This window comes from Alligator mississippiensis, chromosome 1 (assembly GCF_030867095.1).
Source record: "Alligator mississippiensis isolate rAllMis1 chromosome 1, rAllMis1, whole genome shotgun sequence".
Classification (NCBI taxonomy): domain Eukaryota; kingdom Metazoa; phylum Chordata; order Crocodylia; family Alligatoridae; genus Alligator; species Alligator mississippiensis.
This window is the reverse complement of record NC_081824.1, coordinates 22,837,310-22,862,325: the sequence shown is the minus strand read 5'-3', so window position 1 is coordinate 22,862,325 and position 25,016 is coordinate 22,837,310. Positions and strand designations below refer to the sequence as shown.

Genomic DNA, 25,016 nt, shown 5'->3' with positions numbered 1-25,016 from the left:
CCCTCACTTCTGACCCTTAGTCCCCCACCCCCCAGCCCTGCTGCTGCCCCTCATTCCTGACCCATAGTCCCCTGGCTCTGCCGGTGCTCCTTGCTCCTGACCCACTGCCCTCTGGGCCTGCTGATGCCCCTCACTCCAAACCCACAGCCTCCCTCCCCCCCCCCCAAGCCCTGCTGGGGCCCCTCACTCCTGATCCACTGCCCCCTTGCTTTGCCAGTGCCCTTCACTCTCGACCAGAGTCAGATTAACCTTTTAGTGGTCCCTAGGCAACAAACTCATGGGCCCCTACTTAATACTGGATATTTATATTATTTTTTTCACTCAATAATTATAATATGTCCAGACTGTGGAATAAGCTCCCTCCAGAGGTGGTGCAGTCGCCTACCCTGGAAATCTTCAAGAGGAGACTGGATGGCCACTTTGCTGGGAGCACCTGACCCCAGTTGTCTTTCCCACTTTGTACAGGGGACTGAACCCGATGATCTTCTGAGGTCCCTTCCAGCCTTACAATCTATGCATCGATGAAAATAAGCGCAACTGGGCCCCTTCTTCGCTTAAGGCCCTAGGCATGTGCCTAGTTTGCCTATGTGTTAATCTGGCCCAGCTCTCGACCTGCTCCCCATGGCCCTGCCAGTGCCCATCACTCCTGATCCACCACCCCAGCTCTGCGGTACCCTTCATTCCCAAACCCACTGCCCCCTACCCCCAGGTCCCAGCTCCCCAGTGTGTGAGGCAGGGGTGGGTGTGTGGGGAAAGGGGGGGTGGGTGTGAGGCAAGTGGTGTGTGGGCATAAGCAATGCCATAGATGATGTGTTGGGAAGGTATAGAGGATTTTAGTGCCACAGATTTTAGTGCCCATAACAGCAGGGCATGGGGCTGCAAGGGGAAACCCACATTTTCCCAGGTCTTTCTCCTTTAAAGGAGAAAATCCACACTTTTCTGTGTTTTTCTATGGGAAATGGAAAACTCAGATTCCTGGTGATCAAGAAAGAATTTTCATAATTTTGTAGGAAAAGACACTGCTTCATAGATTCTCTATTAGATTAAGTGTATAGTTGAAGCATGTGGGTTGACTAGTAAAAGGATCATATAATGTTCCTTATAATATAATATTTGATAATATAAATTACTACAGCATATTATATTACACATGACAACATACAGTACTTACATAAGTATATATTATATTATCAGTATTTTTAGCGAAGTAAAGCTTTATTTTTGATACTTTCTTGGTTGTTACAAGGAGCCTCAGAATATTAAACATAGCTTGGGGATTTGGTGGTTTACTCACAGAAAGAAAATTTAGTATTTGACACTGCCATTTCCTCTGTACAAAGCACTCAGGCCTTAAGGCTGCCTATGATTCATCTACTTTGTTACAACAGTATTTACTAGTAGCTGTCATATTAGGCTACTTGCTTCTGTTGCCTGGTTTACTCCTCCTTTAATTATAAACAAAGCATAGAAAGTGATAGAAAATGTGTAAATTCCTTCTGTCACACACACACACAAACATACGCACAACCAACATCTTGATCACAGTCTACAATTGAACTTTTACAATAAAATGCATGAATAGTTATTTTTCTTTATTTTTTAGACAAGCCGGCTTACCACCATGTTCAGTAAACAGACTCAGTGGGAGAGATGCAGTGAGAAATGGAGATGGGGGAAAGGAAGAATCAGAGTGAATGTGGCTTTAATGAGTCATGAAGGGTTGAGTGGGACTTTTGAAAAGTGTAGAAGTTAGTCAGGTTGGACATCAGCTAGGGAGAGGGATAAAGACTGTGTGCACTGTTTGGTTCTAGAATAAGAACTGTAGAAAGAGCCTGGGGTAATGGTGGTACATAGAAGCCTTTTTATTAATTCTGAAAAATGGGATTTGGGGGGTTTTGTTTTTCTTTTTTGTTTTGTCTTTTGCTTTATTGCTGAAACCCTGAAATAAAACCAGGAAGTGGTTTTCATTACCAAAACATCTTGCAAAATGAATATGTGGCAAAAAAAAAAAAAACTTATTTAAAAAACCCCAAACAATTTTCTGTAGGAAAAGACTTCAAGAAAAAATGTCAACCAGCTCTAGTGGTGAGAGTACAATATCTCTGAGCTGAGGCAGAAGACTTTGAGGACACCCTATTTCACTGTTGCCTTGGTGGATCTGTGGCAATACTACTGCAAAAGCTCTTCTAAAGCTTGTACCTGGGCACAGAACTAAAGCTTCCCACACCAGGCCAACAACACTCTGCAAGCCCCAACCCATGCAATAGGTAAGCTTTATCTTTCTCAGTCTCCTTCACTTCATAAAATCACTCAATTCACTCAATTCACTTTTGTTTTAAGGGTGCCCTGTGCAGCAGAACCAGGGAAGCCAAGAGGGATGGGCAACCATTCTGAGAAACCATGAGGGGTGACTAGAGACATGAGATAGTACATAGGGGAAAAGCAAGACTTGTGATTAGGTAAGGACTAGAGTTGGAGAAGGAAAGTGGTGAGACGCTCCACTCCAGTGAATGGCCATCATGAACATGCAATCTGCAGAGCTATAGATGTATTATCAGAGAAGGGGATATGTGTGAAAGCAAATAATTTTTTACCCCGGTCAGTGCTTTCACTGTTGAAAAGGCCTCCATTTCTTTTATCCCTTCTGCTTCCAATTAGGAAAACACTTCTACCATTTTCTTGTGTTGCCCCTTGGTCTGTTTACATGTCCAGCTCTAAAGTATCCAAGGAATCAGCCAGTCCCCTAAGGAGAAAACCTTCATAGGCTACGTATCTCCCTGCTACACCTTTATGTCACGGTGGTCTCTTCAATTTATTTAATACTCTAGGCCTGTCCATATGAAGGAGACAGTGTTGCTTTACCACAGTGTATAACTGTATTTGAAGAGCAGCTTGACACAAGAATATTTAGATTTGCTCATTATCAGCATGCAAATATACACTTTTGTTCAAAATTGAACTCTAGCCAATTCACATGTATATACCTGCCTGTAAGTCACAACATTGTACCTACAAAACCTCCTAGCAAAGTGGTTCTCAACCTTTCTTTTATCGGGACCCATTTGTAAACATCAATAGCCAATCCCTACCCAGTGCTTCTCACTCCCAACACACTACCCCCCACTCCCAGGCCCCAGCCCTCCAGTGTGGGGCAGGGGAAGGGTGGAGGGGGGGAGGGCATGGGGAGCTCCAAGCAGCCCCTTGCAGCTGGACGTCTGCCAGCCCGCAAGGGAAAAACCTTGTGTTTCTCCTTTAAAAGAGAATCCATTTTTAAAGTTTATTTGTGACCCTTTCGTATACTTTTGGGACCCACTTTTGGGTCATGACCCATGAGCTGAGAAACGCTGCCCTAGTAGGTGTGAGATGCCAGAGAGGGTCCAGCCATATTTTAGTTCAGTAATCTAGTGGCACTCTCCCAAGAAGCAGAGGATTTGAGCCTCTCTAACCTCGCAGAACAGCTCTCTAGCTAACAGGTAACAGGTGATGCATTCTTCAGTTACCTCTTAGGCTAGGGACAAACATTCAAAAAGCCAGAGCCTGAATTGATTCAATCTTTGCAAGTTAATCTAACCTGCCTAGATTGAACCAATTTGCAAGTTAATAAACATTCACTTTTGACTCAGGAAATGCAGGCACATGGCTGCAGTGGCTCAGGCCAGAAGATGCGAGGGTGCTAGAGCGTGACCTCAGCTGCAGGGAAGCTGTGCTGGGGAGGCATGGCCAAGCTCTGGCAATAGCCTCAAGTGAATTAAACCCCCTCCCTGTCCCACTGACATGGACCTGAGCCAGGGTCTGCCTGGCACTTCCCTGTCTCTGCTGCAGTGGCAGGGGCACGGCCAGACACTGGCCAGCACGGCCCCCAGAGGCAAAGGGGGCAGGGAGGGGGTATATTCCCCCCTCTGCCCCCAGGAGACCACAGCTAGAATATGCCAGCCCCAACCATCGGCTCCACTGGCGATTGCTTCCTCCACAGGGCAAGCACTGGAATAAGCCCCCTCCCTGCCCCCTTCGCCAGAAGCCAGAGGGAGGGGGGAAATAATCCCCTTCTCACCTTAGGGGGCCATGCTGGCTGGACTCTGGCCATGCCCCTGTCCCTGCTGCTGCAGCAGATGAGGGGAGCGACCCTCATGGGGCAGCAGCCCCTGTCATGGTTTCCCTTGGAGCACAAGCCTCTTCCTGGTGGGGGGGCTGCACTGCAGGTGGGAGCAGGGTGGGCAGAGCTGCTGCAGACTGCACAGGGTGAACAACAGCGGTGTACTAGGGAGGGTTTGGGGGGCTATGCCCACCCCTCCGAGACTCAGTGGCACCACTCATCCCGTGCAGTCTGGCAGCTCTGCTCACCCCGCTCCAGCCTGCAGCACAACAACCCCCACCCACTCCCACTGCCAGAAAAAGGCCTGCCCTCCCCGGGACACCACTTAGGAAGGAAGGGGGTTTATTTCCCCCCTCCCTCCAGCGTTTGGCAAAGGGGGCAAGGAAGGGACTTATTCTGCCACTCACCCCGTGCAGGGAGCGATTGGCAGAGGCAGTGGCCAGGGCTGGCAGACCCCAGCTGGGGTTCCCAGGGAGAAAGGAGACAGAGGGAGGAATTAACCCCTTCCCTGCCTGACTGTGGGTGAGCAGCAGAGGTGGTGGCTGGGTCTGGCAAACCCTGGCTGTGGTCTCTGGGGGGAAAGGGGACAGAAGGAAGAATTAATCCCCTCCCTGCCCCCTTTGCCTTAATGGGGCCATGCCAGCCGGCACCTGGCCACGCCTCCAGCCCTGCTTGGGCTAGAGAGCAAAGAGACAGGGCCAGCCCTGCTCTCTGGAACAGAGAGCACAGCCCAGCCCAGGGTTGCAAAGCATGCTGGGATTCTGGAGGACTCTGGTTTAATTTAACCAGGAAGGGGGCTGGGACAGAAGTTGCATAAACCAGTTTGACTAAATCAGTTAAATTTGATACTACATTCAAACAGGATTATCTTAAATGAGTTTCAGCCATTTGAAAGTGGCTTAGGTGCACTGAACTTCTGGTCTGTTACAGGTTTAAACCAGGTTCTGATCACTTAAATTGGTTTATATATAACTTCTGTCCCTAGCCCTAGTGCCTCCCTTTTGAAGCTAAGCCAACTGCACCTTTGAATTTAATAGACATTGAATGAAGAGCAGTGGGGAAGTGGGACAGTGTGCTGGGTGAGGGAGCATAGAACCTCAGTTGCTGCTTCCTGTATTAGATCCTAGATCATAGACCAATGCTCCTCTGCTTCCTGCTGGTCTTTACCAGGCCAGAATTTCAGAATTTATGCCCAGATACACACGTACAGAGCCACAGATTTGTCTGGCCTGAACACAGCCACTTATGCCTCTGTACTGTGCATGGTGTGGGATGGAAAACTACACAAGAAGCAAAAAAGTAAGTTTCAGGTCTGGACAACTGCAATTATAAAATGAAATAGGATTTTGCCCTAATTCATTGTGGTTTATTAGAAAGACACTACAGTTAATGACTCACAACAATAAGTCATTGAAATAAACAATGTCCTGCTGTACAGGCTCAGGATTGAGCACCTCTATAGACTTCGGAGGAGCTAACACGTATATTTAACTGTCCAGACCCCAACCACACAGGTACAGCCACACACAATACTGTAAGGTTCGAATTTACTGTAAAAAGTATAAGGCTTGGAAGTTCTGTCATCTCTGTGCAACCAGCCAGCTGCTGCTAACTATAGGAAAGTAACTGTTTTTTTCATAGCCAGATTGTGAACATTTTACTCATTGATGAGTTAATACCTCACACATGTAACAGCAGTAGTACCTACTTGTATAAGTAACCAGTCATCCCTGCAACTAGAAGGCTCACAATCTGGCCCTTAGTGACTGCAAAACACAACAGCAGGGATAATTTTTATATAATGGAATTCTTTGCAAGCCTGATCCTTTTGTCCTGAGAGAATTAAGATAATCAATATTATTAGAGAACAACTCCAAAAGCTCTGACTTGGAGGATATGAAATAATATGTACTTTTTTAATATGTATTTTAAGTAAATAAATCTCATACACAGGGAAAAGCTCTAGGAGGCAAGTGTTACTATGCCTGGCTTACAGATAGAAAAACCTTGGATGTAGACAGGTTAGATGACCTGGCCAAAGTCACACAGCAAGGCAGAAGAAGCAGGGCTAGTTAAACTAGAGCCAGAGGTGGGAATAAGGGATTATTAATAAAGTATTAATTGTTTTGTCTCCATTGTTATAAACACTATGAAAAAGGGAATCCTTACAAGAGAGCTGAATCAGAAGATTATGTAATTGCATGTATTTAATAATGAATATTCATGAATGCTGATGTATAATACAGATATATATTTACATAAGTATGTAAAATGTAATTCGCATATAATTGATATATAATGCAGGCAAGAATCAGGACAATCTTTAGTCGTTTAGAAATTGATAACTCTGGTCACACACACTGTTTTCTCCAGAGCATGAAGGGTTTCACCCCCTCATAACTGCAGTGTGCTGCCAGCAGCTTTGATTAGTCACAAAGCCTTGAAGCAGACCCTTCCTGCCAATCCTCACAGCCGCATTGCTGCTTTCAGTTCCCTGTATAACAGGCAAGTGAGTCTCAACCTTAAGAAATTGTAGCTAAGAAGGGTGAGGAAAGAGGGAAATCAGTTCCTTAATAGACATTTGAAAACATTACGATGTATATGCATATGTACAGAGGAAGTGGGTGCCGGTGTGTCTTCATATATACAAAGCAGAAGCTTAAATATCTCCATGTATATATGTCCATACCCATACTTGTGTATATACATATACATATATATGTGCATATGCCTATGTATGCATGCATACACACACATATATAAGCTTTTTGCTTCTATATATATGCATGCACAATCACACACACAAATATATATTTGTATATATATAGATATAAATATATCTCCTATACACATAACTAAGTTCCATTTATATTTCATCTGTTCTTGTTTCCAGTACAATCCATATGTGTAGATAGTCTCGGAAAATGTTCAATATACAATTTGGAAGAAAAAATCAACCGCTTAAATAGTAATCTGCAATTATATCGGTGTCAGTTAAAATAGGAGGTTATAGTAAAAACAAAACAAAACCACCTCATTAGCCATAAGCCACCTGCTGAGAGAATGACTCCCTGGATCCTTTTGGAAGATTCATGCATGAAGCTATTAATGGTTGAATTCTCTGTCTCCTTAGGGGTGCACTGTGTGTTTGGGTGAAGAGGAAGATGGAGGAGGGGAGGGCATGCATCCCTGCTAATTTGCCTCTCTGCAAATTCTGATATTACACACCTACTGGTATATAGTATTCCTTTTTGGGGAGGGAAGGGCTGTAGATGGGGGAAGCAGCAGGGTGTTTTGCTCCTTCTGCAAAAAAGTTGCAAGATTCAAGGGTTCAAGATTTCTAATAGGTGATAAAATGTAAACTCTTCAAGACAGGGACTTTCCTTAGGCGAATAATAATAATAACAAGTAGTGGTGGTGGTGGTAGTAGTAGTGGTGAAGAAATTTGATCTCCGCATATGCCTCCAGCACTGATCAAGGGAATGCAGTTTGTTACTGAAATAAAGAACCATGTCAGATGCTGTATGTGGTGCAGTACAGAAAAGGGGTGAGGGAATTTAATTTCTGAGGAATTTCTCTATTAGCCATTATAAACTCCATGGCCAGGATCTGAAAAGAGGATAAAAAAGGGATGTGTTTTCTGTATCATCTCTCAGCAATGGACTCTGTAACCTGTCCTCCATTTTTGTCAAGCACTAAGCAGTTTTTGACAGCTTCTCTTACCAAAGGGAAAATGCTGCCTTCTCCCAAATCAAGACATAATTTTGCCTATTTATTCTAAAAGCTGTAATGATGTAGCTTTTGATTAGTGAATAATTTATTTTTCTTAGAACAGCTAAGTGTTTCTACATATATTTCCTATTGGAGTAGTTTTTTCTAAATGACATTTATAAAAAGTTTAATTAAGCAACGTCATGTTCAACAAAAATGCAACTATATGTGTGTCACTTAGGTGTGCAAGGGTGAAAGAGGATTTAGCCCTTAATCTCTTCGCCTCAGCTTTCCATCTATATAACAACACTCATAGTACTTTCTTACTTTGTAAGGGTATTTGGAGGACAATAAATATGTTGTGGATACTATGACCAGATACTGTGAAGGAGTAGATAAGTACCTGAGATTAAAAAAAGTAACGCATACTTAGACTTCCATCCATGCTTCTCTCTCCCCTCCTAAAAGATACTCTGATTTATACTAAACAAAAACTTTGAATTGGATTGCTGGCCTTCTGTAACTTCATTGTAGTTGATCCAACCCTTTATTTAAAAAACCTTTTAAAGTTACTAACTGAGAAGTTAATATAATTTATAATATCCCAAACCCTGAATAACAAGAAAATGCAAAGCCTTATACCTATTGACATAATAAACGAGCACAATGGGTTTGTTTCTTCATAGTCCTAAGATACTGTGTGATCATATATATTCATTAAGATGAATGCACAGTAGGGCATAAAATGCCTGTATTCTGAATGGGTAGCATCTCACTCCCATTTGTGATACACAGGTGGAAGGTCATAGAAAATCAGGGCCATTATTCAGACCATGCCCTGTTTTGTCTTGATTTTTTCATTTACATTTCTATGATTGTATGATTCTATTTGTCATCTTACTTTGACATACAAATATTTCTTTTTAAAACCATAACTACATATGAAATAGGTAACAGATTGAAGGATTGACTGCAGAATTTTAGATAATGCTCATATTACTTTTTCTTAATATAATTTTTGTATTTCGTTTATTAGGAAATGTTCGATTTGTGGCAAAATTAAGTTTGTGCAAAGACTCACATGTTAGGATGACTCACAAGTTACTAGCAGATACCCCTGCACGTATACATTTATTTCACAGAAAGGACTACTACTATGGACAAATGGATCAGAAATGGTTTGTCAAAAATGGCACCCCAAGACTAGTAAAATAGATTGTATTGTCAAATACATTCATCACAAGGAGGCTTTAACTAACATGATTTTACGCAGGGTCAGGACCCTAATTTAAACATTACTTGCCCTGTTTACAACATATTACACAATTTGTCCTGCCTATTTATGCTTCCTGGAAGCTATTGAGAGTTCTGCCGTTCAATTCAATGAGGGCAGGATGTTACCACATGTCTTGCTTAAATCTGTGCTAGCAGACTTGCTTTAAACTTAACCAGTTTTCCTAGGATAGAAATAGCTAAAAATGGCCTGTTTTTTGACAAGTGAGTGCCCAGCGGATTTTGAAAACGGGCCCCTTTAAGTTTAGTTTTTGTCTCCTGCAGTTGCTGCAGTGGCTGTAGTTCATGCAGACACTCCTAACCCAGCTTTCAACAAGCTAGCTCAGGTGTGACCAGGGTGGCACAAAACCCAACCTAGGCTGCAAAAGCCACCAGAGAAGCTGAGTAAATATCCAGGTGATTAAGCCACAGAGCTCCATGCAGCCCCTGCCAAAACTGCTATCAGTACCTGAGCAAGCCTAGTTTAAAGCTAACTCAAAGTGTCTGTCTGAGCTACAGACACTGCAGTGATTGCAGTACAGACCTAAGATGGACACTCAGAAATATTGACGTGAACATATTGGTGAGAGTGACTACTGTCATGAATCAAAAACTGGGCAGAAAACCAGGAGGGAGGAAAGTCAGTTTTCTTCATAGCTGAAAGTTAATTGTTGCCATAACACTTCATGCTAGGCACTGTTAATAGGTTTATACATTGTTTGAAAAGAAAAGAAAACCACAAGGTGGCAAACTATGCAGATGACACGACATCACTTAAATTAGTCAAGACAGAAGAAAACTGTCAGGAATTTAATAGACTTAACCCAGGAATGTAAACAAAGAACCTAGTACTGCATCCACTTCTACTTATTGCGTTATCATTATTTTCAGAGCCAAACCTAGGTGGGGTACGAGGCCCAAGGCAAATCAGCCTGTGCAGGGCCCCTTTAACATTGCGCAGGGCCATGGGCCCCCGCAAAGGCAGGGCATGGCAGTGCCTTGGTGTCCAGGGCCAACCAGATCCCGTGAGCCCTGGATGAGTTGCTCTTCAGTGGCCACAAAGCCAGCGGCACATGGCAGGAGGGGTGGCAAGCGGCTGGACACTTCTTTCGCGCAGCGCAAGGCTGAGCCGCCAGCTTCAGGCAGGCCCCCGGGGGGGGGGGGCTGTGGTGACTCCACTCAGCTCCACCAGGCCCCCCAAAGCGCGAGGCCTAGGGTGGCTGCCCCATTTTGCCCCACTCAACGGACAGCTCTGAATATTTTACAGGTGTGCGTTGTAAATCACAATGTAACCTTAAATGGTTTTGAAACTAAGATTAATGCATTTTGGAATTTCCAAGAGGGTTCCCCCCCCTCCATAGCTTTTATTTTTGTAATTGTTAAGTAGGCAAAGATGCAGTTTTTAAAATGCTGATTGAGACTGATCACAAAATAATAGGAAAAGTACTGAGTCTTTATGTGTATTTGTACAATATTTTGCCAGTCCAGCTTTGCTATTGATTGAGGCTCTCTAATAAAAATAGAATTATCCCATACAATTAAATAATATACATCAAAAAGATAATATCCTTCTTCAAATCCTTCTTCAAAACCCAATTAATAGTTGCATAATCAGGACTTTATGTGCTGTGTTGTGAACAGCCAGTGGGATTATTCACATAAAGTTAAACATGTGTGTAAACCTTTGCAAACCTGTGCAAAGATTAGGAAGTCTTCAGTAGCGGGACTGTCTTCTTGATTGAATGTTCACAAAATATCAGCACTGACCTCTTGCACTGACCACTGGAGCTCTGACCTCTTGGGGCTACTAAACTACAAATCATTATTAAAACAAGAAAAAAGAAGAGAGCCATTTGTTTATTTAAAAAATGAGCAGGACTAGCCATATTAATAATAGCTGGAAGCTAGCATCTATATTTTTGTAGTAGGCTTCAAAGTGTTGTTGGAATTGGACTGACTATGTCACTAATTCATCTAAAACTCCTTTATTAAATCTGAAGGCTGGTAGCAGTTATACAGTTATTTTACATTCCAAATTGAATTGACAACACCCACGCGGTAGTTACAAGCATTTAATCAGAAGACCTACAACTGGGCTAGTGAGGGAGAATCGAGCTGTCCCATGCTGGTTGGCTCCAGCAGAGCAGTTCACACTGGCAAACAACTGCTCTCTTGTGCTCTGTTTAAACCCCCTGCATTTCTCATTATATAATTTGTTTTTGCATGTCAGAAACTGATCACATATAGCCTCAAATTTCCACACGTGCCTGGTTTGTATTCCCCAACACAAAACCTCCTTCTACCTTACTTGTTTTGCTTTAGCCTGTTCTTAAATGCACTGGAGCTAAGTAGCTGGCATACCAATCTTTTTGCTATTGTCTACCACCTTTGCTCCTGTTTAGCATATCTATCCTTTCTTTTGTCTAAGGCTTAGCACTTTCTACCCTGACATTAGCATTTTGACTGTCTCTCTCCCTTTCTCTATCTCTGCTAAAACTATTATTAAACTAATGCTTGTACATTATAGTCAACCATACCATCGCCCATTACATAACCCTTTTCCTTTGCATACTACATGATTTCTACTGAACCCGTACAGCAGCGCGCTGTCTAGAAGCAATGAATCACTCCACTGTACGTGTAAAGCCGATAGACAGCACTAATCTCTGAGGGCACAGCGTGCACAACCAAGGTATTGCCCCAGCGTTTCTTTTTTTGACCACGGGAAGGAATAAGGACAAGGCTGGCTGTATAGGGGCCTGCAGTCTGCTTTGTTGTTGAATTCCTATGGCGACCAAAGGGATGGGGGAATCCTCTTTATATTTCGTGATGGCAAACACGTGGCAGAAAGGATGGTATCTTAAAGGTGACTTGAAGATGAAGGAAAACCCGGCCATCACAAAGGCCAGATAAGGTGCTGGTGTGAAAACAACCACCTCAAGTTCACTCCACACTTTTCTTGTGTTATTTTTTTAAATGCAGTTGGGTTTTTGATTGTAGCCCTGTTGGTCTAAGGACATAGGCAGGTTCTTTGAGTAGATGGGAAGTCTTGTATTAGATCAACTTGGTTTAATAAAAGACATCCCTTCTACTCAAAAAGAATCTCACCTGCCCTTTTAAAAGCAGTCACATCTGGGATGCTCTGCCTCTGCTCCATGGGCTGCTCTCCTCCGCCCCATGCATTTCTCCACCTGCCCTGGCTCATGCTCTCCCTGGACTCATCTTTGTCCCTCGCAGCTGGAAGTTTGCTCCCTTCTTTGCCTCTTTTCTCTCCCTCCTCCTCCTCCTGCTCTTTGCTCCTTCCCCCCCCCTGCGAGCCCCAACCTTGCCCCTGGCCTCCCCCACCCGGGCAGGGAGCCGCTGTCTGGCGGCAGTGGAGGGCAGCAGCGAGGGCAGCGGGCTGGGCGCGGGGATCTGCGCATGCTCTCGCCTCTCGGGAGCCAAATCAGATGGGGAGCAAAATCCGGCACTGCACCGAGCCGGGGAGCCGGCAGCGCGTGCGCAGGCGGCTCCAGCCAGCCGGGGAGCCGTGCATGTCCGTGGGACTCCCGAGCCGCGGCGCAGAGAAGAGCGGGGGGACGCGGGGCAGCAGCCGCCGGGCTCGCGGGCGCGATCCGAGCGGGATTTAAGCTGCAGAGGGAAGCTGCGGTGCCCGGTCCTTCCTCGCTCCCACTCGCCTCCTGTGCCCTAAGGTGACACCGCCCGGCGCCAGCTGTAAGTGTGCCCGCGCCCCGGGACCGCCCGCCCGCCCGCCGCGGGCACAGGACCGGCGGCTCCTCGCCCCTGCGTGCGGGGGGCAGCGGCCACCTCGGGGACCCCCAGGGGGGCGGGGAGCGGCGGGAGTCCCGGAGCCGCTCCCGGGACGGCGGGGCGCTGCCCGGCTCCGCGCGGAGGGACTGATGCCGGCGGCGGCGGCAGGGCTGGGGCTGGGGCTGGGGGACCGCAGCGGCCCCGTCCCTGCTCCGGGCGGCGGGGAGACAGCGGGCAGGCGGCGCTCGCGGGCGGCCGGCAGCGGAGCCGTGCCCGGGGCGGCGGAGCAGCAGGACCGGGCGGCTCGGGGATGAGCCCCGGGCGGGGCGGGGCGGGCGGGCGACGCCGGGCTCCGCGGGCAGGGAGCGCTGTCCGTCCGGGGCAGCCCCGCGCCGCCCCTGCAGCCCCCCGTGAGCATCGCAGAGCCCCTGTGCATCGGGCGTCCCGCCCTGCAGCCGCTCGCAGCGCCCAGCGCCTCCCTGCAAGCCCCGCACTGCACCGGCCCCCTGCACCCACCAGCTGCACCCATCCGCAGGCACCAACCCCCCCCCCCCCCCCCGCCCCGTCCCTTCACTGCAAGCATCAACCCCCCCCTCCCCCTTCACTGCAAGCACCAACCCCCCTGCACCCATCTGCAGGCACTTATCCCCCTGTGCACACCCCCCCCCCGCATCCTACTGCAAGTACCAAGCTCCCCTGCACCCACCAAGCCCCCGTGCACCTTCATTGCAAGCACCAGCCCCCCCCCCGCACTCATCAGCCCCCCCCCAAGTTGTCTCCAGGCACCAGCCCCCCTCTATCCCTCTGTAAGCCCCTGCACCCCGTTGCAGGCACCAGCCCCTGCAGCTGCTTTCAATGCCCAGCTCTCGCAGCCCTGTGGCTGCACACGCTGCAGTGCCCTGGGGGGTTCGGCACACGCAGCAGGTCTTCCTCCCTCCCCTCCCCAACCAGGAGCCAAACCCCCTCCCCGATTGCCCCTGTCCGAGGGACTCCTGGCAGCTCCTGTGCCCGGAGCTCCCCTCAGCGTGGCTGCTGCAGGGGGTTGCGTCGCCTTCTCCCCTGACAGAGCCCGCTCCCCCCTCCAGGATCCATCGGAGGCTACAGACTGTAGCAGCCCTGGTGCAGGGAGTCAGAGGCTTTGAGGCTGCACAGGGAGCCTTGCAGGTCACCTTGGTGTTGGAGACTGGATTGAAAAACAACAATCCCCCCAACCCCCCCTTTTTCATCCAGGCTGAGCCTGGGGGATTTGCAAGCATGGGAGTCAGCCCTTTCAGGGCAGGAGAAAGGGACAGGGATGCCATGTCCTTGCCAGGGAGATGTTCCAGTAAGGAAGAGAGAGCCGCTTGGCCTCAGGATGGCCTTAGCTGGAGCCTTTTGCAGCCAAGATTTTTGCAGAGATTGGATCTCTGGTGGCTGATAAAAGGCTGGTCTCCCAGGATGTTGTGAAGGAGACTAAGTCCTAACAGCCATCCAGGCATGAGGCAGAACGTGGTGTATCAAGCATTTGTTCCCAGACCGGACCCGCTGCGGACGAGGAAAGCCACTGTCATCTTCAGAACATTCATTCTCGCTGTCCCCGCATTGTTTTCCAAGCAGCTCATCGTGCCTGTGGCAGGCTCTCAGATGTGCTGGTGTTTCATGCTGCGGTTTATTCAGTGGCCTGCGTTTCTAAAGAAAGCAGTATATTTAGGACGATTCAGTTAAAACGCCTTCCACTGCTGCGTTAGACCTTCTGGCCATTTTTTGGGTTGTGGATCAGGATCAGTTTTAATTAAAACGTGATTACATCTCTCCCTGCTGTTCCTAAGCCTTCCACCAACTAGACACACTCAAGTGGACTTGAATTAATGTCACTGGCAAGAAAAAAAAATACCCTTAGCGTTTATGGTGCTGTTTAATTAAAGGTCTGATTCTTTTCTCATTGATTTCAATGGGAATGTTGCAGATTCTTCTCCCATTGACCTTGATGAGAATTTTGCTGATTACTTCAATGGTACCAAAGCCTAAAATACAGTTCTTTTTTGTCATAGCCTCTAAACACAAATAGCTATATCCCAGGAGATAGGACTTCCCCACTTATTTTTCCCTCTTATTAGAAATACGAGTAATTTATATGTGCCTCTGATGTCAATCAAATAGGGCCATCTTGCTTGGATTTCATTTTGGCAGAAGTACGTCAACATACGTGATTCCTACACACTTCAAAAAACATGTTCTGGGGAATGGAATAGCAAATCATAGAAGACGCATCAAAGGGACACTTTACCTGCACCTTTGAATCTACTAAGTAGTCCTCTAGTCTGATAAACAGACTCAAATCAGAGCATTTAGTATTTGTTGTGATCCTTATTTAGCTGATGCTTAGTTTGCTGGAGCATGAAATAACATCGGTAACAAGAAAGCACATGTCAGATATGCTTTTATTTCCTCTCTAATCTGCTGATGTAAAGCTAGCAAAACTCTCTTAATTTAACATTTTTCTATTTGCATAGTAAAGACAAGAAAACAAGTTCTGCCTTGGCCAGAGCCTATACTTGGGGGTTTAGATACCATCTGAATAAAATAAAGGGTAGCAGGTAACTTTTGTGGCAACAGTTCTGGCCAGGGTTGGAGATTGTTCCATGGGACTCATTTTGCTATTGCTTGGGAAGCGCTGCACAGATCCTTAGATGCAACGTTGTGCTGACTCTAGTAATGTGCTTGTCGGCTGGGGGCTAAAAATGCCTTTTAGCTAGCAGACCACGCTCTCTGGAGGGCATGGTGTGCAGGCTGCTACAGTAGCTAACACGACCTCCCATCTCATTAATGGTTTGGGGTGATACTGCCCTCCTGCTTGTTGTCTACATTTTTCTTCCCAGCAAAAAATGTCAGGATCCAGTTCTAAAGCCAGTTCCGGCTTCCAGATGTTGTGGAAGCTGACAAGAGTCTCTTAGGTGTAAAATTTTTACTTTCTCATCCTTTTTAGTCAATAAACCTAATTGCATTAAAATAGAGAACTTTCCTGGGGAAAATCCCTGTCCATTTATTTACATTTTTTAAAGTAAACATTGTCTTGGAATTTTCTCCTTACTCACTTTTGTATTGAAATTATTTCCAATTCTCTAAATCCATTTATCAGAGTATCAATTGTTTATTTCTCTACGGCATATTGTATCCGTTTCTTACAGACACCATAATAATGGACCCAATTCTGCAAAGCTTCAGCAATATTTTGAGATGGTAAACTTCAGCAATAAATTTCAGATTATTTTAACAGATTTTTTCTTGGATCATGCACAGTAATGATTTAAATAGCAACATACCCTACACTTGATATAATTAATGGAGGTAGGTCATTTGAAATTAGATTTAATAGGTAAATTTGCTTTCGTAAGATGGATATTGATAAGATTCTGCGAAGGATCATATTATGTGCTGACATGAGTGGGTGATTGGATTTGATGACCTGGGATGGCCCTTGCAGGCATGATTAGAACTGTAAGTACCAGTCACACACAATGAAAAGTTGTGCCTCACACTTTACTTGCTATAAAAGAGTCTGAGTACTAAACTTACTTTATTATCTTTGGTGGTTTTGTCAGTGTGAACTGGGTCTAAGGTCTCTTCCTTCTTAGGCAGTTTTAAAGATGCCTAATCCAGAGGCCTGGTTGATGGTGAGTCGCACTGTTCTTTCAGTGCTATTCAAGACTGATAAGAGAACAAGCAGTGTGACCTCTGTGCAGTGCTCCCTACCCGTAACGACACAGGCTTACACATGTTCTTAATGTTTCAGAGGTGTGGCTCACTGTTTCAGTTGCTGTGCCTTTTTCCATTTCCAGTGTATTTTTTTTTTCTTTCTCCGCCAAATTTTCCTTGCCTCATTTGTATCTGTTCTTCCAGTTTTGTTTGCTTCCATTTCTTTTCTACTTGTTTCCTATCTTCATAACTATTTATTTCCCTCATTCTTCTGAAAAGCTAGGACTTTACTTTATGTTGTGACTTCTGAACATAACTTTAACCTAGGAGTACTGGCTGGAGCTTCTGCATAGTTTTAAATGATCACAAGAACTAGTGGTCACAAAATGAAACCAGTAGGTAGTAAGTTTAAAACTAACAAAAGAAGTTATTTTTTTACGCTGGGCACATTTAATTAATGCGTGAAATTAATGTGATGCAATAAACTCCGGACAGTTGGAGCTGGAGTTGGCTGCTCCCAGGCACATCATCTACATGTGTACCTGGGACAGCAGCCTTTTGTGCTGGTGCAGAGCAGCCCTGGGTTGCCAGTAGGTGCAGGGTTTCAGCCCCAGGCTCTGGGTGGCAGCATTGAGCAGAGGTGGGGCTGGCTGGGGCATGAGAGTGCTAAAGTGTGAAGCCGTGCAGCAGGCAGGCCCTGCACTTTGGCATCCTAGTGCCCTAGCCAGCCCCGTCACTGTCTACACGTGTTTTGTCACACTTAATTACTTCACTGTAAGGTAGTACTGTCTAGGCCAGTACTATCTGACAGCAGAGTTAATTAATTTACTGTACCATAATACCAGCACACATGTAGACAGTGACGCTGTACTACGGAGTTAATTAGTTAGCTCTGCAGTAAAGCACACATGTAGGTGCAACTAGCGTGCAATTAAATTGTGAAGCTCTACCACCAGATGTAGAAGCTGAGCATTTAACTAGTTTCCAAAAGGGTTTGGATAAATTCCTGGAGGAAAGGGGTATCAGTAATTCTTGAGCTTGGGAGTTAGGAATATAGCCTCCGAATCAGTAGTTCTGACACCTTAAATGCTGGAGGCTGCAAGTGAGAGAGGAACAGTGGAAAAAACCCCTGCTCAGACCCAGTTCACTCCCTGTTAGCATTCACACTCTGCCATTGTGTGACACAGGATACTGGGCAGGCTGGGTTTACAGTCTGACCCAGTAAATGGCAGTTCTTATGGAGCGCTGTGTACAGAAGTAGCAGCAAGATACGAGGCTCCAGATGGACTTCTTCATAAACAAGGCCTGGGAAAAACAATCCTATTCCCAATGTTAGTTCAAAAAGCGTAGTTTATTCATGTGGACAGGTACTTCTGATATTACGAAAGGTGACAGACCTGGTCTGAGAGCCATGGGCATAACACCTTCTAAAAAAAAATGAAAAGCGAGAGCAAAAATTTTACGAGCAGCCGACACAGTTGTTGTTTAAACGATCCAAATTCTCCAGGCAGTGCTCCAAATCCACATGGTTAATAGTGCTGTGCTCTGGTTTGTTTTTTGTTTTTTTTTTAATTGATGCATATGAATATTATTTTATTTTGTATTTTAGGACTGTACAAAGACTGCATAAGAACGGTCTTTTCCCCAAGAAACTTCCACTGTTTTACATATCAGTATTAGCTGTGTAGTAATAGCATAAATGCAGGACGGAAGCAAATTGTCAGTGGTGGCCTTTGAGTTGCAAGCCTTAGCAAACTTAATGCCAGTAAGGGGGATTGGAGGGTTGAAGGAGGAGAGAAAAGGTGCTTTTCTCACTGAGAATTGAAAATCTGTAGAGATAATTTGTTTTTTGTAAAAGCTTTTAAATGAACATGTATGATTTATTAGTGATGTTTGTATATGAATAAATGTATATAGGGTTCTGGCTATTTTTCTAGCAGTTAGTTGTCTGAGGAGTCTACCTAAAATACTTAAGGCTGATTGTGAATTTTTTTAAACACATTTGATATGCTGACTAGAAATAAGTCATTTCAAACTCCTGTAGCAGAAACACAGCAGGCAGTCATATCTTGGGGCTGGAATATATTTGAGTACCAATAAATAGCCTCTACCTAGATCACTTTTTGGAACCTACTGAGTGCAGCTTTTATAGAAGAAGATTTTTTGCTAACTTTGCCAACTTCAGTGCATTGCAAGAGCAAGCCTTTTTATCTGATATGAACTATGGCAGTAATGATAACTGAATAATTTTCTGCCAAGAAAAAAAAATGCATTTAAGACACTGTAGCTGTCACGAAAGCTTTTTTGTGATTAATATTAATGTAACTTTAAATGGGTGATGAATACAAAAGAGTATTAGGTGTTTTTCATAGAGAGCCATTACATTGTTCAATAAATATCTTGGGATCACATGAAAGGTTCACTGGTAATCTCCTCTTCATAATCTCCTCTTCATACTCCTCTCCCCCCCCCCCAAGTAAGTGGGAATTTTCCCATTTGTTTTAACAGAATAGAGTTGTGCATCATGCACATTTTCTTATGAAGAGAAGAATGGACCACCGCAGACTGCCTAATATTGTTTTAGGAGAACCAAAATCTCATTTGACACCTTGAATTACCTAATTACAACTGACACCTTATTTATTAGGCAGTTGTAATTAGAAATGGTTTTCCTCCTCTCCCACACTCGAAAACAAATTAACAAGAATTGCAGTTCTATGTTTCTTTTCCATTAACTTGTAGAGTTCCAGTATACTTTATCGACAGACCCTGAAACTGAAGTAATGGGGAAAGTCATTTTGAATGGCATTGCAAATCTTGCACTAACCACCACCAGCAGGGACCTACAGGGACCACTGCTGGGCATACAAAATAGACCCGGATTAAATAAATCAATTAGTATGATGCCAGTTGTGAGAATTAACTTGATTACTCCAACTCTGAGGAAGTATACCTATGCTGTAAATGCCACTTTGGTATAAGTTGTTATGCAGAAAGGAGATCAGCTGTAATGATAATATTTGTTAATTTTTGGCTAATTTATATAGAGCCTTAATCCTTTTGATGAAAATGTTCTTTAGTCACTTCTGATGCATGCCTGGATTTTAAATAATGACCTAGAGAGAAAATGTTTTGGATTCGCACATTTTTAAGGGATCTGCATGATGAATTGTTTTCACCTTGTACTTACTACAGGCCATAGAATTTCACTTGGTGACTCCTGCATCTGTTCCTGTATCTAGTAACTTATGGTTCGATTACAGCACATATTTTAGAAAAAAATATCCAAGCTTGAAATAGACTACAAGTGGTGGAGGATTTACACATCCCTTGGCAATCTGTTTCAATGATTAATTACATTCACTGTTAAAATTTGACTTCTTGTTTCCAGGTTCTGTATTACATTACCAATTCCTAAGCCAGCCAGTCCCCAAAGTAATTTTTTAAAATTAATCTTAAACAAGCCACTTAGTAAAAACAGCTTCTATTAAGCATCCATAACTTGATTTCAACATCTTAAACAGTAATTCCTGTATGATACAGTGTGTTCTAAAAATAAATCTTTTAATAGTGTTCCACTTAGTAGAAAACAGTTTTTACTCCAAAAGAAAAAATAAGTCATTCTATATTAAATAGTACTGAATACAGCCAAAAAAATATCTCTTTTGTTCACGTTGAGAAGATTTGTGGGTTTTTTAAAGGAAGATTTAATCTAGAACAAATGATTAAAATTAGAATCTTGTTCAGAAAATCTCAGTTCAAAATTTAAGTACTGTCTTTTTACTTTTTCATCTGAAATATAAGTTAAAGAATAGTTCATAAAATGTGAAATAGGAGATATTGTTCAACATTTTGAATGAAAAAAACTTTTAAGGGATGATTCCAAGTGGTTTTTAATATAAAGTGACAAGCAGGCAAAAGGATAGTAATTTGTCCATAATGTAGTTGGTGAAATTAATAAAAATAAAAGTTAGAGTGCCTCAAATCTCCATGACTAGTTACTAGAATTAGTAGTTATTTCTGTTGTGAAACACACTGGATAAAATTAATTTTTATGTGGACTACTAGGGATCCAGCACATATTTCATTTGTATCACTGTGATTAATGTTTTTTTCTTTACAGCAGAACATATGTTGTATTTTTGGTAAGTAGTATCTAAAATTAATTTTAAATGTACAATCTTCAGTAAATGAGCAGAGACATTTAGGAACTGTCTGGCAAAGGAGAGTTTTCTTAGGAAAAGCCTTTTTACATCTGTGTGAAATGTTCTCAACAAAACTAGGACACATACAAAATCACGGCAGCCTGGACATGGATTCTAAAATGTAATGGGGTTTACTGGGCGAGCCGAAAAATCCTGGCAGTTGCTGTAGGAGATACAGGGGGAAGTGGTGGCTGAGCAGCCCATGGGCTTCACATTAATTCCTCATCGGCTGGGTGCATCTTGCAGGCTGCCAGTTGGACAGCCCTGCTGTAGGACAGTCCTCTGCTCAAGGAGGGATCGTTCCTGTCTAAGCCATCCTGGGAAAGTATCTAACCTGTTCTTAAAAGCTTCCAAGAATGGAGATTATACAACCTAAATAATCTGGTCCAATGCTTAAACACTCTCATAATGAGAAAATTCTGCTTTATATCCAACCTGAATTTATTATTTTTTAATAAAAGACTGTGATTTCTTGTCCTGTCCCTTATGCAGATAGAAATGTTTTGTTTTTTTTTTATAAACATCCTATATTTGAAGACTGTTATGTTACCAAATCCCCTCTCAGTCTTCCCTTCTCAAATTTGAATAAACCTCATTCTTCCAAGCTTTTTTTCATGGAGCCAACTTTCTTATACTCCATTTTTGTTGCTCTTTGGTAGATTCTTTCTATTTTGTCCACATTTTTCTTGAAGTCAATACCCAAAACTAGACACAGTGCTCCAGGTGAATAGACAGAATACCATTGTTGGGCAATGTAGGAGATCACAACCCTTGACTTGGAAGCAACAGTCTTGTATATATAACTCGGTTGACTATTGACTTTTTTTCTGGAACAGGAGCACACTGTTGACCCATATTCATTGTATTCATATTCATATGATACATTAGGTCCTTTTCTGTAGTACTGCAGCCTAGCCAGTCTGTATTTGTTCTCTCTGAAGTGCAGGGCTTTGCATTTATCCTTATTGAATTTCATTTGATTTAATTTTGGACAATTTTTTCAGTTTGTCAAGGTCATTTTGAATCTCAGTCCTATTTTCCAAAGTGCCTGTGACTCCACTGAGCTAGGTTTCAGCTCCAAATTTGGTAACTCTGTACTCAGTCCTATCCTCCAAATCATTAATGAAGATCGTGAATAGCACCAGACATAGGATAGACCAGGGGTGGGCAACTATTTCAGGTAGAGGGCTGCTTAACAAATACTGGTGAGCTGTTGAGGGCTGCACAGGTAGGACCTCCCCCCATCCCTCCCCCCCTCCTTAACAGTTGCCCTGCCCCCTTGTTGTCATTTTGGGACCGGAAGTCCCACTCCTACCCCCTGACCTTTGCCACCAGCAGTCCCTCCCCATACCTCCCAGAAATACTCGGGGGGGGCTACCATCTTAGAACGAGAAAAAAAAATCATACGCTAAAAGTCAAACACCTACTATAATGTATTTTAGTTTTATTACGGAAAATCTTTTTGTCATGTTTTGTGTTTGCTTTGCGTCTATAGAGGTGATTGCACAATAACTCAAAAATAAATTCTTGTATATTGTAGGGTGTGTGTGTAGTGGGGTGTGGGTACAGGTGTGTGTATGGTAGGGTGTGGGGGGTGTGGCGGGCAGCGAGTGTGTTTGTATGGTAGGGTGTGGGGGTGTGTAGTTTGTGAGGGGGTGTGGCAGTGTGGGGGGGCATAAGATATGGTGGGGGGTTGTGGGGGCAGGGTGTGAGGGAGGGTGTGGGGACCCCTGCTCTCCTCCCATTGTGCAGCAGCAGGTGGGGCACTTAAGGCGCAGGTGCCCGGTTGGACAAGGCTCTGGCTAGTGCTGCACATCACAACAAAGGGCACGGCCTCTGCTGGGCCATCTCTATCGCCGGCAGTCCCTGCCACTCGCACACAGCTCTCGCATTGCCTGGCACAGGAGGGAAGCCCCGTGTGCTGGAGCCAGCTGCCTTCCTCACCCACCAGGGAAGGCACCTGGGGCTTCCCTCCCCGCTGCTCAGCCCCAGCAGTGCAGGGGCTGCTTGTGGTGGCACGGAGCACTGGTGACACAGATGGCCCAGTGGAGGCTGTGCTTAACACTGCAATGTGCAGCGATGGCTGGAGCCGTGCCCCACCCGGCATCTGCACCCTGATTGCCCTGCCTGCTGCTGCCAGTGCCTGCTGGGGCTGCATGCCATGGGGGTAGTGTAAGGGGGGTCCCCACACCTCCATCCTCCCTCACACCCACACACTGCCCACCCAAGCTCTGAGCTGCCATTGCCCCCCTGGGTGCGGGCTCCGTGCTGCCCCCAGCTCCAAACTCCATGCTTCCACCCAGCTGCAGCCCTGCCCTCGCCACTTCTCTACTTGCTGCCTGGAGCCAGCAGAAGATCGGTGGATTGGAGCAGGTCCCCACGGGCTGCAGCAGCTGTCGCCCATGCTGGCTGGGCTGCGCTCTTCTGCCCACAGGTGTAGGAACAAGGCGCAATAGGGTATGTTTGAGGCTGTGTGTACACATGGGCACCTCGCTCCCACCCTCATGGGTGGAAAGACTGGATGGGGTGCAATTTGTTGGGAGGCACCACAGTGGATGAAAGTGTTTAGCAGACCATATTCAGCCTGTGGATCATATTTTGCCCACCCCTGGGATAGACCCTTAGGAAACCCTGTTGATATGTCCTTCCAATTCATCTTGCACGTGTTAGTGACCCTGGGCCTAATCCAGTTTTCTTGTAGTCAAAGTTAGTCTGCCCCTGGTTTGAGTGGGCTTGGGCCTCTAGCATACACGCAGCTTGAGAGGTGCAAAAGTGTGTATGCAATTTAATGAACACTTTTGGCTCAGCATCTTTGATCCTTTTTATATCTAATTGATTCTCGAAAGGAGAATTAGGTGTCAAAGGGTCACAACAACTCTGTCTTTCCCTTAGTTCTAAATGGAGAGAGCAACCTCACTGGGTCCCAGCTAAGTGGGAAGATGACCCTGGTATGCCAAAAGTTAAAAATCATGGTCTTTTTTTATGTATGGTATTTCTTGTGCCACACATCATTGTGATGTCAAAGTCTCCAGTAGAATTATGTGCTATGGTTGCATTTCTCTCAAATATTGTAAGTGGGTCACCAGTAACCTATATTCATTTTTTAAAGGCTTAGAAGAGGACTATCTATATACCAGTGTATGAGGATGTCTTGTGTGTACATGAGGCAAGGAATGAGTAATTAGTTTAGGAATCATCAGCTTCGTAATCTGGCATTTGGGAGCAAAGACAAATATCTTCTTTTTGTGTTTGCTGTCAGGGTTTAAGATAAATAATTAATATTACTTTGTACATGATTAATATGTTAGCATTACTTATCCAGGTTTCCCATACTGTTATATTAAGCTCTAAACCTGAAGTGTCAGCAAGGACTAGCTCTGCCTTTTCTTGTGTCACATCCTTCAGCCCCTCTTGATCCATGCAGTCTTTTGTATTTTCTTTCCTAACCATTCGTTTTCTTTCCTTGCTGTCCCAGCTGCATGCTTTCTGTAACGCTGCTTCAATAGCTTCCCATTTCCTACATTTCTTCTCGTTTCTTAAAATTATTCCTTAAACTGTAGCTGTGCTTGTTTCTCTACTGGTGATGCCTCTACCATACTTTAGCTCTTCTTAGCACTTTCAGTGTATTTTGCTTTTCTACGATAAGATTTACAGAGCAGGGATCATGCCTGTATATATATATTCTATAAAGTGCTATTGTGTGGACATTTAGGGTGTGTCCAGATAGGCACGCACGTGCAGTATGTGGCATCACGGACCTGTCCGTGGCACTGCACATGCAGGTATTCCCTGTGCTACTAACTTGTAGTGCAGGGTTTTTTTTGACAGTTGGAGATCCCGATGGCAAAAAAAAAAAAGCCTCAAGGAAAAAAAACAGGGTGGTACACAAGGGAGCAGTGTGCACCGCCTGAACCTGGAGCCTGGCTAACTGCTGGATTGTTGCTGGATTGCTGGCTGCTGGATCACTGCTGCTGGAGCCTCAGGAGGCCCCCAGGACCCCAGCTAAGGCTGCAACCTCCCCTACCTCACCCGGGGCAACTTGCTGTGCATCAGAGTATGTGTGCATGAGCGTTCCCTGGAGACAAGTGGCAGTGGCAGATGTTGTGCCGCTGCTGTTTATTCCCAGGGAAATTCATGTGCCTGCATGTCTGGATCCAGCCTCAGAGTGCTACATAAGTATTTTTAGATAAAATTATAAAAATATATGGTAGCAATAAATTGGAGGAAAAAATCTGATGGGGAGGTCTTTTTGTAATATCGTTTTATTGGACCAACTGTCCAATTAATGCTGTTAGTGCTCATCCTACCAC

General features: G+C 44.7%; 1 protein-coding gene across 2 annotated transcripts in view; it reads left to right on the top strand.

Annotated features, from left to right (window-relative positions):
- The first annotated feature begins 12,534 nt into the window (after positions 1–12,534).
- The window catches only part of VSNL1 (visinin like 1), a 145,220-nt gene continuing 132,738 nt past the window's right edge, over positions 12,535–25,016 (top strand). The window contains exon 1 of one of the 2 annotated variants that reach the window (XM_006268205.4): positions 12,535–12,790. The gene's annotated coding sequence lies outside the window, so the exon portion shown is untranslated. The remainder of the gene's footprint in view (positions 12,791–25,016) is intronic. The other variant, XM_006268204.4, reaches the window with a different exon arrangement.